Here is a 20,276-nt window from a genome sequence, read left to right as displayed (position 1 = left end):
CATTCAACCATCAAGGAGCCACACTAAGGATCACTCCACATTTGACACACATACCAACTCTGTGCTCACCTTCTCAACTGGGCTCTTTTCCAGAGCCGTCCTCTCCTGTTCCACCTGTGGAGGACTCTCCATATGCAAAACTCTCACCAACATCTCCCCTCACTACTTCACGTAAACTCTAGAATCTGTCACACAGCGGTGTGCAGAGCCGACTTCAAGGCTGACTCAGTCATCTGGCTCACGTGTGCCACGTGTACATGGTATACTGCACAGGCAGTGCCGCAAAGCCTAGAAAGAGCCAGTCAGCGTGCATTGCATTTGATGTAGCACCAACTCTAGAAACAGAGATGACATTTAAGGAAGAATCAGTCTTTCATGGGAAGGCGCTATATCCAAAGGGAACCAACATACTCAACCAACTACTCACTAAGGAAGGCAGCATCTTTATCCTATGAAGAGGGGTCCATGGAGCCCACACATGCTGACATGGGTCACCCAAGACCAATTCTTCCTTACCCCCAGGTTTTATGCAGTTTTGTTTTTAATTTCATGTTCCTAAAGTGGAACCTACCACAACCCTGCAGGGTTCCCCCAACTCCTTGCCCAGTATAAAATCAAGTAGCTAATAATCAGGACAATAGACTCACAGACTCAGTGTCTGATGCACCAATGGGAAAAAAGCTGACTATAGAACAACCAGGCAGAAGTCATGACATAAGCTGCTATATCTTGAGCAGAAGTAAGTCTATCTCAGCACAACTCCAGGAACTAGCCTCAAGAGAATGGGACTAACATTATTGCTCATAGTAACCAATATCTTTGGAGGCATCAAAATAATTGTAGCTTGCTCTGCACACACACACACACACACACATATATATATATATATATATATATACACATTACATTATATACACATAATACACATACGGGCTTTCTCCTTAGCTCAGTTGGTAAAGAATCTGCCTACAATGCAGGAGACCTGGGTTCGATTCCTGGGTTGGGAAGATCCCCTGGAGAAGGAAATGGCAACCCCCTCCAGTATTCTTGCCTGGAGAATCCCATTCACAGAGGAACCTGGCAGCTCCACTGTGCGTGGGGTCACAAGAGTCAGACATGACTGAGCGACTTTCACTTCACTGAAATACACACACATATATATATATATATATATACATATACATATACATATATAGGGTAACTAAAACTGTCAGCAAAGAGATGCTACAGACCCATGTTGATTCAGTCTGAGAATACGGTGCCCTATATCAGCATGAATAAGTTACAGAAGACAGACCTTCAATCTCTAATCCCCTACAAATGGAATGGCGTTCTGACAAGTGGGAATCTGTAAGCAGCTCTCTGCAGGAAACCACCTTCAGCAGGAAGCCATTTTTATTGTTATTTCAGCAAAGCTATATTGTAACTCACTTTTAAACCAGGCACCCCCCTGCTCTACTCATTTCCTGCCCAAGCACACCTTTCAAATCATTTAATCACACAATACTTGCATAACTTGTTGGGTCTTTCCATAGATCAAAGAAGTAGAAATGAAGAATAAGCAGTTAACAGATGACAAGATCCTTTCTGTAGCTTCCACTTCAGTAAATACCTGAACTAACTTTGTGACCAAGCTGCGTGAACAAGAAAATGTCTAGAGGAAGAACACCAGGAGACAACAAAGCTGCACATGGTAGGGGAGGGCAAAACACCTCTGACCCCCTATTGAAACGATGAACTGAGATTACTACTCTGTTTCCCTTTAAAAGCTTTCATGGCTCAGCAGAATCTTTGGAGGTTGTTTCTGGGGAATGTTGAGTCCACTATCTCCCCAGATGACCAGCATTCTGATTAAAGGCACCCTTCCTTCCTATCAACAACTGTGAGTACTGACTTTGTAATTATGGGACGAGCAGAGGGATCTGATTCATTCGATCATTTGATAACAAAAGCAATCCTTTGATTCTTAACTTTTCATACCTAACATTGTAAAATAATTACCTCTAATTGAGGATAAATAATATATTCTTCACTTCTAAAAAGGCATTTAAGGCATTTCAGCTACGGTTTAAAAATGAGCTACCTGGTTTTGGTTAGCATAGTAGAGTTCACCAGAAAAGTGAAAAGTCACTCAGTCGTGTCTGACTCTGTGACCTCATGGACTGAATTCTCCAGGCCAGAATACTGGAGTGGGTAGCTTTTCCCTTCTCCAGGGGATCTTCCCAACCCAGGGTTTGAACCCAGGTCTCCCACAGTGCAGGCAGATTCTTTATGAGCTGAGCCACAAGGGAAGCCCAAGAATACTGGAGTCGGTAGCCTATCCCTTCTCCAGCAGATCTTCCCGACCCAGGAATTGAAACGGGTATCCTGCATTGCAGGCCAATTCTATACCAACTGAGCCACGAGGGAAGCCCAGAGTTCACCAGAGTACTGATATTTGGCGAATAAATAAAATGTGCTGCCACAACAAAATTAAGAATCATAACCAGAGGCTTTCCTGGTGGCTCAGTGTTAAATGAAGAATCTGCCTGCCATCGCAGGAGATACAGGTTTGATTCCTGATTCGGGAACATCCCACATGCAGCAGAGTGACTAAGTCTGTTTGCCACAACTATGGAGCCAGGAAGCTGCAACCACTGAGCCCAAGTGCCACAACTCCTGAGGTCTGTGCACCCTAGAGTCCATGCTCTGGAATAAGAGAAGCCATCATAATGAGAAATGTGTGTACCACAAATAGAGAGTAGCCCCAGCTCTCTGCAACTAGAAAAAAGCCCATGCAGCAATGGAGACTCAGCACAATCAAAAATAAATTAATTAATTTTTAAAAAAGAGCCATAACATGAAAAAGAAGTGAGAAAAATTTCTGAAATTCAATTAATCAGACAATATATTGCATGTCTCCTCTGTAGGTTAGGAGTTCCAGGGGACACAATATAAATGCTGGGTACTCTAGAGTCTTATAATCTAACTTAGAACATGAAAACTGATGGACATGGAATAGCAGGCCAGATTCTTTATGTGATGGGGGAGGCTATTACCAAAGAGACACAGGAGAGTAGTTCAGAAACTAGATATTGATGCCATCTGCACTTTAGACAGGAAACGGCCACTTGGACAAACAGTTAACTGCACCAAGCCAAGCTGGGAGTCAGTGATGGACCTGAAATTGAAACCCAGATCTACCTCCAAACTACAGGCTCCTAACCATTACATTGGCGTTTACTGAGGAAATCCCATATTTCAGGCCCTTTAGTTTTCCACGATAATTTTACATATTATATTCTGTTATTTTAACTATTTCAGAGCACAGATAATCAGAGTATATGTATGTATTTGTATGGAGGAAGTATGAAATCATAAAAATTAGGCAAATAAATACTATCTTATTTATGAAAAGAAAAGCAAAGATTCTAGTTGAAATAGCAGCAATCCAAATGGAGCAGTATTTAAACGAAAAGCACAGTGTATACTAGAGGAATGCTCCTATAGTTGAACTCTTTGACCTTCACCAGGATATCCAACCCTGTCCTGGAGGGCCTACCAACACTTCCAAAACAAGTATAATAGGAAAAATACAGAACCTTCCCTACCGATATCTGATTTTATCACAAACCTACAAGAGTCAAAAAAAAAAAAAACCTAAAAATATCTTTAATTATCATTTCTCCAAAGAAGAAATCAGCTTAATGACAAGTTGTATATAAAAAACTCAATAGCTTTTCTATATGTTGTCAAAAGCACACTGTAATATACACAAATATTGGGGGGTGGGGGTGGAATTCATCACAGCACCAGATTATAAAATACCTAAAATACATTTAACAGAAAATGTAAAAGAAATGTAAAAATAAAACCATAAAAGTTTTTTAAAGGAATGAAAACATTTCATGCAAACTGAAAACAATCATATTCCAGATGATGAAAAGAGATAATATTTTAAAATGTCACTTCTCACCAGAACATATATATGTCTTTAATGCAATCCCCCTAAATCTATATGCTTCTTTTCTTTATGTGAAACATCAAAGTAAATTCATATGAAATGCTATCTACAGAAAATCAACAAACTCAGCTTTGAAAAAGAAGATTTAACAGTTACTAAAATGTATTTTAAAATGACAATAAAAAATAACTTGTTACTATTGTTGATACAGCAAATATATTAACAGGGATACAACTGAGTGTCCATAATACCTGATAGTATATGAGTTTAGTGAATATTATTTAGTAAATAAGTGTTAGGAATGTTATATGCTCATTTTAGAAAAAAATACATAGATCCCTGTCTCATGACATTAAAAATACATCCCAGCTAGATTGAGATTTGAAAAAAAAAAAATTCAAAGATGAAAACAAATAACTATGAAATTTGCTGAAAACATATGAGGCCATTATTTTATTTTATAATCTTGTGTTGAGAAAAGTTTTCTTAAGCAAGATACAAAAAGGAGAAGTTATCAGAAGAATAAATCAAATTAAAATTTTGGTAAGTCTCCCACCTATATCCCCCATCAAGTCACTGATCTGTTTTCCATCTTGACGGCTTTGTCTTTGGAGAATGTCAAAACTTTCCTTACTTAGCAAATGTCTTAGGATTTCTTGAAGTTGTTGTTGGTATCAATAACTTCTTCTTTTTTATACCTATGTAACAGAAACAGACTCACAGACATAGAGAACAGATTTGTGGTTGTCAAGAGGAGGGTAGGTGTGGGAGGTTAACACTGGAAGTTTGGGATTATCAGGTGCAAACTAATATATATATATATATATATATATATATATATATAGGATGGATGAACAATGAGGTCTTACTTTCTAGCGTAGGGAACTATATTCAATATCTTCTGATAAACCATAATGGACAAGAATAGATATACGTATAACTGAGTCACTTCGCTATATAGCAGAATTTAATACAACATTGCAAATCAAGTGTACTTCAATAAAATAAAATAAAAATAATAATTTGCTCTTTTCTTTTTTACTGCTGAATAGTATTCCATCTATGGATGTATGATATTTAGTTTCAGTATTTATCTGCTGTTAGAGATTTGGATTGTTTCTAGCTTCAACTATTACAAATAAATTTAACATGAAAACTCATATGGGAAGATCCTCTGGAAGAGGCCTGGCAACCCACTCCAGTATTCTCGTCTAGAGAATCCCACAGAGAGAGGAGTCTGGTGGGCTACAGTCCATGGGGTTGCAAAGGGTCAGACATGACTGAAGCAATTTAGCACACGTGAACACTCATGTACACTCTTGGTATAAACATGAGTTTTCATCTCATTAGGGTAAATACCCAGATGTTTGATTCTTGGTTGTATGGCAAGCATATATTTAACCTTACAAAGAAACCATGAGTTTTTCAGAGTCCATAGCATTTTGCACTCCTTCCAGGAACATGTAAAAGTTCCAGTTTGCTTGTGTTCCTGGCATTGCTGTTTTTTTTGTTTGTTTGTTTGTTTGTTATTAGATTTTATCCATTCTGATAAGTGTGCAACGATATCTCATTATAACTCCCATTTGCATCCTCCCAATGGTTAATAATCGGAGAAGGCAGTGGCACCCCACTCCAGTACTTTTGCCTAGAAAATCCCATGGACGGAGGAGCCTGGTAGGCTGCAGTCCATGGGGTCTCTAGAGTTGGACACGACTGAGCGACTTCACTTTCACTTTTCACTTTCATGCATTGGAGAAGGAAATGGCAACCCACTCCAGTGTTCTTGCCTGGAGAATGCCAGGGACGGGGGAGCCTGGTGGGCTGCCGTCTCTGGGGTCGCACAGAGTCAGACACGACTGAAGTGACTTAGCAGCAGCAGCAATGGTTAATAATAGTGACCTTCTTCCCAAGTGCTGTCTTAGATCCCCATTCCTCCTGATGAAGTGTCTATTCAAGTCCTCTGTATATGCTTTCATTTTAAACTCCAGAGACACTTCATCATTTTTCTAGATAAGCTCTCTAGGCTATAAAAAAATATGGCTGGATTAGGCAATCCTTTTGAATTTCTTATTCTGTCAACCCATTCTGCTTTTATCAATTCCATAAATGTGCTCTCAAAAATCACTGAATAGAAATAAACATGTGAATAGCGGAGCTTTTCAACACACGGTTTTACTTCCTTCCAGTAAAACGCAAAAAGAATGTGTCGGGAGCTGCATTCTGGATAATGTAACCAAATAGGCAAAGAAGCGCAACGTCAGTGAGTAATAATGCAGTGATTGGCACACAGCTGCCCATACAACTTTTAAGTCGCATCAATTTATCCTCTATGCCTGCTCATCGAGGTGCCCTAACACACAGTCAATTGTTATTCGTTTTATTTATAGGGTTTTCTTTTTAACTAGATTTGTTGTGGGGAAAGCATTTTTGTCGTCTGCAGGCACAGCTGTGTGTGAAATGACAACTTAAGTGAACGCACACAAGGCAATCTCTGCAAATTGCGTTCTAGGTTTGCTGTGTTTATTTCAACCCATCCTGGCTCACCTGCTCTATAATGGCTCAGATTCATATTCTAGAAAGTGCTTCCTAAACAGCCCCATACCAAGCCCACCTCACACTGAAATTCCTGATGCAAATTCATGCTGGTGGTGGTGTGGTGCAAACTTCCAAATAAAGCAGAACCTAAACCCCTACCTAAGAATCTCGTTCTCTAGATTCATTATGTTAATGGTTGATTTTCTTCTACCCAGAGCTTGCAACAGTATATTTTAAAACTCCAGTCTCTGAGATTTTCAAAATTTCCACATGAAAAAAATAATGATGCACGCATTTTTGAAGTCAGATATCAAAACTCAAAGAATGGAAAAATGGTTCACAATTATGCTTTACCTATTAAAAATGATAAGATATTTTGAGGACTGTGTGGCATTTTACTCCTTATGTTCTATTTATAAAACATAAACATTAAAAATACAGATTTCATTTCCATAGCTTTCATTTTTCCCATAGCTCTTGAAATTCAATGCATATTTATTGCACATTTACTTGGACAAAACAGGCGCAAGGCACCAACCAAGGGATGTAAAAGATCCACAGAATGTCAGACAGATGTAATGAGGACTGTTTAACTATCTCAAGCCTTTTCATTTAAAATTATATATTCTAATTTTTGTGCCTGACAACAAATGCTGGCTTTAAGAAACAAAATAGAAATGCATGTATTGACACAGACTTTCTCTCACACACACAGACACAGACACACTCTCTCTAATTTTGATTTTTCATTGCTTATGTATCTGTGAAAGTGAAAGCCGCTCAGTCGTGTCCGACTCTTTGCGACCCCATGGACTGCAGTCTACCACACTCCTCCGTCCATGGGATTTTCCAGGCAAGGGTACTGGAGTGGGTTGCCATTTCCTTCTCCAGAGGATCTTCCTGACCCGGGGATCGAACCCAGGTCTCCTGCATTGTAGGCAGACGCTTTACCATCTGAGCCACCAGGGAAGTCCTTATGTATCTGTAACCTCACATTATTCAATGTTAATAAATATATCAGGAAGCATGATCAGAAGTTAATCAGAAATCCTGAATATTAATAATTTCAAGCAAACGCCCTCCTTGAAAGGAAATATTCAGAAGAACACACATTAAAATAAAAACATAAGAGACTGTTGATGATAGAGACTGCAGCCATTATTAAAAAATCAAAAGTAAGTAAAATTAATGAATGTGACTATTAATTTCCAGACTTTTGCAAAGGTAGAGTATATTTTTAGAAGGCCTGCGGCTTTTTAAGTTCCATGAAAGTGAAGTCGCTCAGTTGTGTCCAACTCTTTGCGACCCGTGGACTGTAGCCCACAAAGCTCCTCTGTTCATGGGATTCTCCAGGTAAGAATACTGGAGTGGGTTGCCATTAAATTCCATGGTCCTACACAATTACGATAATCCACCTAGAATTCACCTGTCTTGATAATATCGATACACAGCTTCCCCAATGATGCCTAGCCACGTCCAGGCCCTTGGGGAAGCTTCCACTTTCACACTGATGACAGGATTTGGAATGTGTAATGGGCTGGATCATTTATTATATTAAGTGAAAACAGTTAAACAACTCCGACGGAGTGGGTACCAGGCATTATTATAAGGGCTTTCCATGTGCTATCTCAATCATCTTTTTAATCACTCTAGGAGATTAAAATGTTACTAATACCATCTCCCAAATACGCAGGAGCAAAATGAGGCATAGAGAAGTTAAAAACTTTTTTTTTCAGGTCCCCAGAGCTAGGAAGAGGCAGAGCTGGGATTTCAATGCAGGCAGTCTGGCTTTGGGGTACACAATCTTAATCCTCTCCTGCCTCCTAGGAAGTAAGAAATGTCAAACATTCCGCTGAGAATAACAGGCATCGCTTCTACAACTAGATGCTCTAGAAGGATGCAGGATCTCTCCAGCCCCCATCCTGTTAATTCCCTCCTCTTTCCAAGCACGCTGGTTCCCTGTGTGTGTGTGGGTGAGGGATGGGGGCGGCAGGGACAACTCTCGAAGCCATTGCTGATGCCAAAATGCAAAGATGCTACTGTGACAAGTCTGATTGCCAAGCAGATATCCAGTCAGTGCTTTAAGTAACATATTTAGGAAAGAAGCTAGCAACTCAGCAACTACTTGTGACGCATTCTTTCTAATTACCATCGAACATTTGGCTCTCTGTAGACACTTTGCTGCCACCAAAATACTGCTATTTCATGCATGAGAGCTTGCTTAGCAAAAATATTTTCAAAAAGAACAAGGACAGCTGTCAAAAATGATCACAACCTTTGCAATGTGAGGAATCCTGAAATAAGCTGTTGGGGATCTTCGTGTGTGAAATGGAAGCTGGGTATAGCACTTGGATAGCTACCTCAAGTCTCGCAACACATCTCTCTTGCACACATCCATAACATTTTACAACATTAGCAAGACACACTTGCGATCTCTACAATCAGGGCAGTTGAGTAGGTATTTTTACTTTCCTTTTTAAAAGAGAAAAGTTCTTCAAGGCTTGAACAGGTTTAAAGATGAATCTGGTATGACCCCATGTGGCAAACTAGATTCTAGACTAGTGTTCTTTCCACTACAGAATGCTGTCCATTCTTCATTTCTTGATGTTTCAGTGCTAGGCAAGTTTTATTCACACATTTATAGGTATGTGTAATATCAGAAAATGTATATACATATATGAGTGAGTCTGTCCCTGCAATTCTCTAGGCAAGAATACTGGAGTGGGTTGCCATTCCCTTCTCCAGGGGATCTTCCTAACCCAGGGATTAAACTGGGGTCTCCTGAATTGGCAGGCAGATTCTTTACTGTCTGAGCTACCAGGGAAGCCCATATATATATATATATTATATAGTATGCCTATATGTGTGCTTTCTGTGAATTGACTTTTCTGATACCTGTATCTACATCTATATAGCTATGCATGCATGCATGCTAAGTCACTTCAGTCGTGTCCAAGTCTTTGTGATCCTACGGACTGTAGCCCATCAGGCTCTTCTATCCAGAGGATTCTCCAGGCAAGAATACTGGAGTGGGTTGCCATGCCCTCCTCCAAGGGATCTTCCTGAGCCAGGGATCTAACCAGCATCTCTTATGTTTCCTGCATTGGCAGGAGGGTTCTTTACCACCCTGGAGCCACCTGGGAAGCCCTATATAGCTACATCTATATTTATATCTAGAGTTTGTCTGTTTTCTGCTGGCTTTTTTTAATGAAAGAAAAAAGGCCAATATAAACTACAGTAATATAAAAAGAAATATAGGTTTTGATTTATACAGTTATTCTTACAATGATTGGGTTTGAGTTACAGACCTCAATAGTTTTGAACCACTTGCTTGTTAGGTGATTAAATCCTGGCTTGCCATTTGGAAGACAAAGGGATTTGGTTAAGGTATTGGACAACATCAGTCATTCAATCCAAGGTCTGCAGAGTCTGGAGGCTCAAGTCTTGGGGTGTCTGGGGTACAGAGGGAGGATGTGAGATCCTTGGGTTCACAGCCATCAAGCAACTTGAAAGTCCATCTCTCTGGGCTGAGTTACAGACTGGGCTTCTGAGGAAGATTTCACTAGAAACTCAAGATTAAAACATATCAGAAAATCTCTGATCTTTAAGGTCACTTTCTTATCATTTAACTCCTTAAAAAGATACATTGATTTTAATGTTTACCGTGATCTTATACAATATGGCATTTCCATGCTCTACATATCTGTGCAAAATACAGAAAAGTACAATATCACCGCTTTAATGGAGCTGACAATCTAATGGTCTAGAAATCATTGTTATCTATCTAAAATGTGTGTGCATATCATATATATATATATACACACACACACATATATGTATATATATTTAAGACCCTGACATGAGCAGTTGCCTTACTTAGCTTACTTTAGTTTAACTACAAGTACTCAACAGTAATGAAATTTCATTTAACACAATACTAATCTTCAGACTTTATCTGAATCAATGAGGTTTACCATATTGCCTTACTTCAGAAGAGCAACTACTATCTTAAGAAAAAATTCTGAATTTGGCTTTGCTAATATCCTCTATAAGTCTTCATTATAAAAAAAGTGTTAACAATCTGATAAGTATTAACCTAGGATTTATCTTTAGATAAATTTGTGGTTGAGAATTTAGATTTACAGATGGATGAATTATTTCTTAAAATCAATTTTAAAATACATAGCATTAAACAAGTGCCAAATATCACAGTGGTTTAAAACTTTTTATAAAAAATACTGATAGGATTTGTGCTTAAAGAAAAATATTTAAAGAATTGTTTATTCAATGGCCACCCTTCAGGAATCAATGATCAATTTGTGGTTTTTAGGAATATATTAGTTTTCATAATATCCTGACAAGATTCTCAATCTTCCAGTTGATAACTAATAGTCATTGTTAATGTTAGGTAACTCCACGAATATTTTCTGATCTTCAAGAAGATGTGGGTTTGTTGCTATGTCATCAGTTGGCTAAAAAGAAGGATAAGTCTTTATTTGAAGTAAACATTTTTTGAAGCTCCATTGTATCAACAGCTGTCACTTATTCATTTCATTTGCAAAGGAAGGGAGCTTTCTGCTCTATAATGCATATTACAACATGGCTCAACTCTGTGGGAGTAGCCTTTTGAAAAGAAATATGGCTGTGAAATAAATGGAAATAATTTTCAAAGAGATGCTGCCACCTTTTGGTTGCTCTCCCACGAAGCATATACTGTCTCCTGAAAGCCTGCAAAGGTAGGAGAAGCAGGGAATGAAATGCCGGAATATTTCAGCATCATAAGCAATTTTGTTATGTTGGGATTTCTTACTTAGATGGCTCCCACTCTTGTTGATAGGTTTCAGAAAGACTCATTGATACGAAGTAATTTTTCCAAATGTTAATACAGCAGTAGAAAAGATCCGTTCAAGAAATGGAGAAATGTTCTGAGTTTTATTGAGGTCAGATATATTAGTACTATGCTTATCATACCAATTGGGGCAATAAAAAGTAATTTTTTTCTACTGAACAAAAGACTAGGAAAGATCACATACATTTTCTGTACTCAGCATTCCATTTAGACTTCAAGTCTCATTTCATCATTGATTATTTCTCATATTTGTGAATATCCTTTTACTAATCCCACTGTCTAAGTAGAGTAGGGGCCACATTTCTTTTTTCCTCTGAGTTCTTTACAATTTCTTTTGTTCCTAAGAAGTTAATTTGCTTTAAACGTTGAAGCAACTAATACTTCTAAAGAAATAATTTACCTACTGTAGTCTAATCAATAATTAGAATAAGAATAGGTTCCATGATTTTTTAATGACTTCACTTAATGACTTGAAATCAGAAGTCTTTTTTGAGTCAAAAGGTTTTACTCATTTATCAAAATATTTTAATAAATTGAAATAATAATCACAGTGTGCTAAATGTCAATTCATTCACTTAACTGAACAGTTAGTTATCTTAAGGAATATTCAGTAGCACTACTGATATTCACACTATTTATTGGATTCCTTTAAAATAATTATCTAAAAAGAAATAAAATAAAAAATAAAAAAAATAAAAAATAAAATAAAATATCTAATTCAAATCAATGACTTCACATGGCAAAGACTTGCAGGGTTTCCAAAACGCAGCCTAATGAAACAGTGTCCAACCATGTAAGCCATGGGGTAATACCAAAGGACATAAGGAAATTGAGATTTAATCCCTTTTTTTTTAATATTAGCATTGCCCTTGAACTGCCCTTCAGCGTACAGCTGAGATTTAGGCTGAGACCATTATTCCCCCTTGAGGTCTGCAACACAGTGCTTCAGACCCATTCACTGCCAAGTGGTGGGTGGACACCCCAGGCCCTCACTGGACACTGCATATTCCAGGAGTCACGGCAGGAATTCCATCCTTGGCTTCTGGACCTCTGAGTTCTTACTGCTGCCTCTCCTAACCCTTGCAGACCAAGTCATGAAGCTCAGCCCTTAAATGATTTTTGCAACAGAAACTCACCCAATTTCTAATTCCAACCTCCCTTCCAGGGGCATTAAAAGGGCAGAAACGCAAGGAGCCCAATCCCCAGCTTCTCCTCTGCCTCTTGCCGCACACACATACCTCTTCCATGGCCCCTCAACCCAAGGACTTCAAAGATGATTCTCATCAAGAGAAAACATGAAGCCAATGGCACCTTGAATCATCTCCCACAACTTCCTTACCATTTCTCTCCTCTCCTCACCCTATACCCTGCCTCATGGCCCTTCCTTATTAATTCACTCACTCAGCATCCTTCATCACAATAATTCTAAACTTAGAGCCTCACATTAAATAATCCCCAAATGCCTCCTTGTGTGTCTCTCCTTACCTGGATAAAATAGCTCCATGACTATTCTGCCAAGGCTAATTTTTGAGGTTTAGTTATCTGATGTTGTTGCTACGAGACATGAAAAATAGTGGGGACCAAGAAAGCTTGTGTGTTAACCTCAGGACCAGGAGGAAAGAGTAGGTTTCAAACAGTCAGGCCAGGTTCAGCTGTCTCATTTCTCTATCAGCCAGGTACCATGCAACCCTGGTTTCCAAACTGTTCACGGTCAGAACTGTCACAATGAGAGTATATGTGGTTTTTACCCCAGCAGTGATTCAGGTCACAAGTGTTTTATTCTCTGATTTCTTCATGGGGCTAATACCATCAAAGCTGCTCTTTAAGCCCAAAACGCATAAAATAGATTTGTTCCAGTGGACCCAACTGCTGGCATTTTGCATTCCATCAGAAAATGCAGTCGGGGTTTTCAAAGTCCTCCACCACTGATGTTAGGTACTTGGATGAAACACTATGTATCTCCATGAGAAACTGGGGAGAGGTCTGTATAATCTGGGGAGACACAGATGCCTCTATTAGTGCAAGCAGAGGAAACTCAGTCCAGAGAGAAGTCTTTGTTTAAGTACCATATTCCAAAAGCCCTTTGCTTAGCCAGGTGTTAGAATTCCAAATTCACTTTCTCACAGTGTTATACATGATCATTAGTTCCCTGTCCCATTCATAGTATTACTTTCTTTTTTCAAATCAAACAGCTTTCAATTGACTTATAGTTGATTTACAACACGTGTTAGTTTCAGGTGTACTGCAAAGTGATTCAGTTAGGTATGTATATTCTTGTTCAGATGCTTTTCAATGAAAGGTTTTTACAAGATATAGTTTTCTGTGCCATATAGTGGGTCCTTGCTGTTTATCTACCTTATGTATGGTACTGTGTATCTGTTAATCTCAAACTCCTAATTCCCCTATCCCTTCCCCTTTGGGAACCATACATTTGTTTTCTATGTCTGTGAGTCTATTTCTGTTTTCTAAATAAGTTCATTTGTATCATTCTTTTTAAGACTGACAGTCTCTTGAATAAATAGTACTGGGAAAACTGACCAACTATATGTAAAGTAGTGAAATTATAATATTCTCTAACACCACTGCTGCTGCTGCTGTTGCTAAGTCGCTTCAGTCGTGTCCGACTCTGTGCGACCCCATAGACGGCAGCCCACCAGGCTCCCCCCATCCCTGGGATTCTCCAGGCAAGAACACTGGAGTGGGTTTCCATTTCCTTCTCCAATGCATGAAAGTGAAAAGTGAAAGGGAAGTCGCTCAGTCGTGTCTGACTCTTTGCGACCCCATGGACTGCAGCCTACCAGGCTCCTCCATCCATGGGATTTTCCAGGCAAGAGTACTGGAGTGGGGCGCCACTGCCTTCTCCTTCTAACACCACATACAAAAATAAATTCAAAATGGATTAAAGGCTAAATGTAAGAATGGTTACCATAAAACTCATAGGCAAAACACCTGTTGCCATAAATCCAAGTATTACTGGACTCAGTGTCTAAGTACACTATTTGGACTAGATGAGCAGAAAGTGCGGTGTGACAAGGGCTCTAATAAGTTTGCCAGTGGCTGAGAGTGGGGTGGGCTCCACACTCAGGAAGGAAGAAAGAGAGCAGCCTGCCCTGGATGTCTGAGCCTGACCACCTCCAGCTTTGAGCCCAAACCTTTGCACCCACTGCCTTACTACTCCCAACACACAGAGCACAGAAGGACAGAAGGAGGTGAACAGGGGCACAGAAGAATCAAGTCACAGGGGACGGATGGAGGCTTCTCTAACCACGAAAGCTGGGGCTAGTCTGTCTATGTGTCACCAAGTTTACTAAGGTCAACACATTTGTGAAGAGGAAATCCCTTCTCCTCCAGGTTCAAATTGCTTTTGCTCATTCATTAGAATACCATCTTTTTCAGTACCAGGCTAGGTGCTTCTGAAGAAAGGAGAAAAAAGATGCCACTTTTGCATCAATGACACTTTTCATCTAACACAAAAGGTGAGAGCACAGAAAAATCTATGTAAATAGAAATTATGATGGGACATGAAGAAAGGGCGCGCCAAGCTTAAGGAGGGTGATATCAGATTCAATGGTTACTGAGGACCACTTTGGGAGTGACATTTAAGCTGAGACAGGACTGATAAGCAGATGTCTAGGAGGCAAAGAATTATGGGTAGAGAAGAGAGGATGGCGTATGCAAAGGCCCTGAGGCACAGAAGAGCTTGGCACGATTTAGGAAAACTGAAAGACTTGCTGAAGGTAGAGAGTGGGGGAGGAGTGACAAGGCAAAAGTATGTAAAAATTGCATACTTAGGGGTGAGATTAAGGAGTGTCTCCAAAGGACGGCAGAATTCTATATTAGAAAATAAAAGATAGGTGACTCCTACTAGATCAGGGAGCTGTTTATTTTAGATATTGGTTTGTATGTGTGAATCACCCATAAAACCCAGTATTTTAATGTCAGAAACTACCCATACATTGAGCAAAAAAATTAATGACATACTTATATAATATTGTAAGAAAATGTTTTTATGATGTTAGATTATCTTCCAGGAAATTGGAATTCCTTCCTATCCCACTGAGGTGGAGACTTCCATGCCCTACTAACTTGGAACTTGGCCAGGTGACCTGATGAAAGAGGAGGGGAGGTGAGTATCAGAGGGTGTGGTGACCTGCCCGGACACAACCCTTCATCCCAGGCCCACAGAGCAAGCTGATCAGAACCTGCCTGCAGCCAGTAGGCAAACACAGTCAGCGAACTGCATGAATAAGGCCACTCAGCCAAGGACTTGAGAAAAGAGATGTGCATAACTGTGATGTGCACATAATGGCTGGCATTATAATCTACTGAGTTCATGACACAGGTTTGTTGCAGCAATAGCTAACACAAAGTTTTAATGTGAAAAATGCCCTCATTATCCACCCCCACCATGAACACACAAGCACAGATGTGCTTACAAACACACATAGACAGACACATACACATGCACACAGACACACACTCATTTGCTCCACTCTGGACCACAGAAGAAGCAACAGAGAAATAACATCTAGGGGCCTAGACAGCATGTGAAGCACTATCCTTGAGGCTAACACTAAATGATGTCTAGTTAGACCCTGACTTTGTAACTGAATTAAACTGGGCTGCTACCACTGACTGCACTGCTCTGGCTTTATTGTAAACCCATTGTACAGAATATTTCAGATTTTCTGCCAGATTATTGTACTCAACGGGAAGGATATCAGTAAAATTCAGTGGCAAAAGAGAACTGTTTAGCTGCACACACACAATCTCAGTTGCCAGTTTAGAGAAATCTCCATCTCTTCCAGCACATGTCTTTATAGCCAATAAGATGCTGGCACTTAGAGCTATCGCATCGCTCCCTTGTGTATAACTGGGGGATTTTTATGTTGCTATAATGCTTCCCACTTCTTAAGGGTTTTTGTTGAAGCAAATCTTTTAACAATGAGATTTTACTGCATAGACTCCAGGATGACAATGAAAGGTGCCCTAAAAGAGAAAAAAATTACATTGATATACTTGGACATTGTATTACTTGCTGAACCAGTCTTAAGATCTAGATGTGACTTTTTTTTTTAATGTATCTGATGGCTCTTAAACATTCTACTCTCCTAAGAATTTAAATACATTAAGATGCGGAGTTTTTGAAATCAAGAGCCAGTTACACTGTGCAGAGAGTTCTTAAAATAGGACAGCTATATTTCTTGCTCTTCGTATATGCATTTACAGAATTTTAGAGTTGAAACAGGTTTTGGAACTGCTGCAAACTAGTGTATCTCAAATTTTGTGAGTTATGATACCTCTCAGGATCTAGTGAAGCCTAGATGCCTCTCCAGAAAAAAAAATACAAATCAACATTTGGTGTATACTTACAGGGAGTTCAGACCATTCTAAAACCCCCATCCATGGACACCTTATGAGTTAATGGTCTCCAGAATAAGAGCTCTGATCTTGTCCACATTCTAGCTGAGAATAATTTTTCCTGTTCTGTCCATCTCATTCTCCATTGCCCTGTAGGCTCAGTGGCGGTTAAAAGCCTGGAGAGAGGCCAGACCACTACAGGATTACTGTTTGTCAATTTGCTTCTGGTTTATTTCAAACATTCAGAAGTATTTAGAGGGAAATTTACTATGCTGGGGTGTATCTCTTACTCAGCTTTCAATAACTGTCAACCTCTGGCTACTCTGTTTCATCTATTCCCCCTCCTTCACTTTTTTGGCTGAAGTATTTTAACACACACCTATGACATCCTACTCTTTCATCCATGAAATCTGCAATGTGCATTTCTAGATGATAAGCATATACCATTATCCCAATTAGTAGAAATTTCCAGGCCAATTAATAGAAATCTCTCCTCCTGTCATACAATTCCAAATTCATATTAAATTTTCTCATCTTGAAGATTTTTCTTAACAGCTGGCTTGTTCAAATCAGGATTCAAAAATTTGCATATTGAATTTACTTGTTAAGTCTCTTCTGTTCATTAATAATATTCTTTTCCTGAATTCTCTTTTTATGAATTGGTTTTTTAAAAACACTTTATTATTTTTTTTCTTGAAGACTCTCCCACATTCTGGATTTGGTCAATAATTTCTTTGTACTCTCACTGAATTTCTTCCTCTATCCCATGAGGCCCTAAGATCTGAGAATTAGAGACAAGTCATGTTTATTTTTTGCTTTATTCTGTTTAATCTCAAAGGGAGCAAGAGTCTATGAGAATCTCTTCACTCTTGGAGAGTAGGATCAATGGAAGACATATTTTTATCTTTCAATCTGAACATTCTTCCTCTCTTTTATAAGGTACATGTTTTCACTATTTCACTGATTCATTACTCTTCTAAGGAACAAGCCTTTCCTGAAAAAGCAACTCACATTTTCTTGCACGAGATCTGTTTGAAGAACAGGTGGGCTGTAAGAAAATGCATTCCACATTGTGTGAAAGTGTTACTGGGACAAGAAGCTTGGAAGTGCAGAGCACTATCCCCAGCCAATTGTCAGGTCTTACATATTAGCTGAAGTTGAACTTAAAGAAATCTCATTGATCACTCCCAGTAAGTGTATACCAGTTATTAAGTAATCAGTTTTCGGATTGAGGGAAACAACTCATCACAATGTAAACCAAGATAGTCTCTCCACTGACAATGGCATAAGGATACCCACCCCTTCCCACTCTTGGTCATGTACAATGTCAACTTCTCCAGAACTGTGTGCTTATCTGATACTGAAAACTGATAAATACACCAAACAGTTTAAACAAACAGACAAACAAAAAAACCCCGTTAAAAGGGTAAACACTCAATACACTTTAGAAGGGCAAAATAAAAATATCTTAGTTAGTTCATACTGTATAGTCACAGGAAAAAGGAATCCTTCATGTACTCATCACGATTCCGTCATCCTATATATCAACCAGCTTACCCCTCTAAGAGCTACATAGTCTAACATAGATATTGAACACCAGATTGTGACGTATGCAATGTTAAATGCATCTCAAGGTTGATTATAACCTTATCTGAAGAACAAAAATGAAACTGATTTTTTCTGAACTCTCTCAGGTAGACTTCAAATCTGCAACTCAGAGAAACTAAAGATTATTATTATCACTTCTATAGACAAAACCTAATGAACCCTGAAGTGAGGTCGGCATCTGGCAGAACATAAGCAATGTCAGCTGTCAGCACCTCATATTGTGAAATTAATCAACAACTGCCTTTGGATATCTCTTTCATTGAGCTTTCTTGTTGTTGAAATTTCTGTGCTTCTCAAGCATATTTTGAAACTCCTTAAAAGCACAGAGGACTCTAGTGGAGTCACTGAAGGAGCTGGGTTATCTGATCACTCATTCATTATCTGATGATTTAATCTTTTGTTAGACAACTTGTTAAAATACCGTGCTTATAAGCTTAGCCAACATAACAGAAGAGCATAAAATGTAACACAGACTCACTTCTTTGCAGCCCTCTTGAACCCATCCATTCCTGGGAATCTAAAAGAAGCCCCAGAGCTTTCTGTGCTCCAAGAAGGCAGAAGCCTCCAAGACTGACGCTTTACAGACAAGACCCCTACTGCTCCAGGGCAATGGCACTGTAGAATCTATGCTCCTGGCAAGAGCTCCCACTCCTGGCCTCTCACCTGCCCAAGGATCATCCAAGCTCGCCAAAAAGAGAAAGCACTGAAGCCCTGCTTCTAGACACTGAAATGGGCTTATAACACAATTTGGAAGTAAATGTTATACTCATAGTTTCAACAATTACTTATTATGCACCTACTGTTGCACAGCAAGGAGATCAAACCAGTCAATCCTAAAGGAAGTCAACCTAAATATCCATTGAAAGTACTGATACTGAAGCTGAAGCTCCAATACCCTAGCCACATGATGCAAAGAACTGAGTCACTGGGAAAGACCCTGATGCTGGGAAAGATTGAGGGCAGGAGGAGAAGGGGACAACAGAGGATGAGATTAGTATCACCAGTCTCAGAGGTTGGATGGTATCACCAACTCAGTGGACATGAGTTTGAGCAAACTCTGGGAGATAGTGAAGGACAGGGAAGCCTGGCATGCTGCACTCCATGGGGTCATAAAGAGTTGCACATGACTTAGTGACTGAGCAACAACAATGCACTGAGCTTTTTTGGTGCTGTGATGCTGAACAAACTAATACCTTTCTTCAAAGAGACTGAAGTCAAGGAATCTTGTGGGGGGAAGCAAATTGAACACAATTCATACTATACAACCAGCTCTAGCTGAAGGTTGCCCTGAGTTGACAGATGAAAGACTGGTCAAGCAATTTGATGTCAGCTGTCCTGGTTGTGTGATCTACACAGTGGCAGGCTAGTTATAATACTTAGCTATTGTAGGAAGTGGTGGAGACCAAGCAAAACTGTGGATTATTTATAAATAAAAAATGTGGGCTATATAAAAACTTATATGTGTATACAAGACTTTAGATTTCTTTTCACTTTTTTAATTGAATTACAGTTGATTTGCAATATTGTTGCTAGTTTCAGGTGTTAGCAAAATGATTCAGTTTTAAATAAATATATATATTTATTCATTTTTAATTTATTCAAATACATATATTCACTTTTAATATATATATTATTCAGTTTTAAATATATGTATATATATATATTCTCTTTCAGATTCTTTCCCCTTATAGGTATTGAAAGATACTGAGTATAGTTTCCTGTGCTTGTTGGTTATCTATTTTATATATAGCAGTATATATAAATATACTAATACTATAAGTGTTAGTTGCTCAGTCATGTCTCTCTGTGTGACATGAGTTCTAAGGGAAAACTCAGCTTACCATCATTCCCAAGCTATCAAATGTCTGAACAGGTATGGGTATGTTTTCATGCATCGTGAGAGTTGCAAGTCTTAATTTCTATGCACACACTACTGGGACAAAACAACCTGTCACTATGAGCTCTTTTAGGCTATTCCGT

General features: G+C 39.0%; 1 protein-coding gene and 1 non-coding gene across 3 annotated transcripts in view; both read right to left on the bottom strand.

Moving 5' to 3' along the window:
• CTNND2 (catenin delta 2) overlaps window positions 1-20,276 on the bottom strand; it is a 1,099,643-nt gene that overhangs the window by 592,165 nt on the left and 487,202 nt on the right. The window lies entirely within an intron of this gene.
• TRNAC-ACA (transfer RNA cysteine (anticodon ACA)) lies at window positions 7,375-7,447 on the bottom strand. Its single transcript has one exon. It is a non-coding gene; the product is annotated as a tRNA-Cys (tRNA).

This window comes from Bos taurus, chromosome 20 (assembly GCF_002263795.3).
Source record: "Bos taurus isolate L1 Dominette 01449 registration number 42190680 breed Hereford chromosome 20, ARS-UCD2.0, whole genome shotgun sequence".
In the NCBI taxonomy this organism is placed as follows: domain Eukaryota; kingdom Metazoa; phylum Chordata; class Mammalia; order Artiodactyla; family Bovidae; genus Bos; species Bos taurus.
The sequence above is the reverse complement of the archived record's forward strand: the minus strand, read 5'-3'. Positions and strand labels throughout refer to the sequence as shown.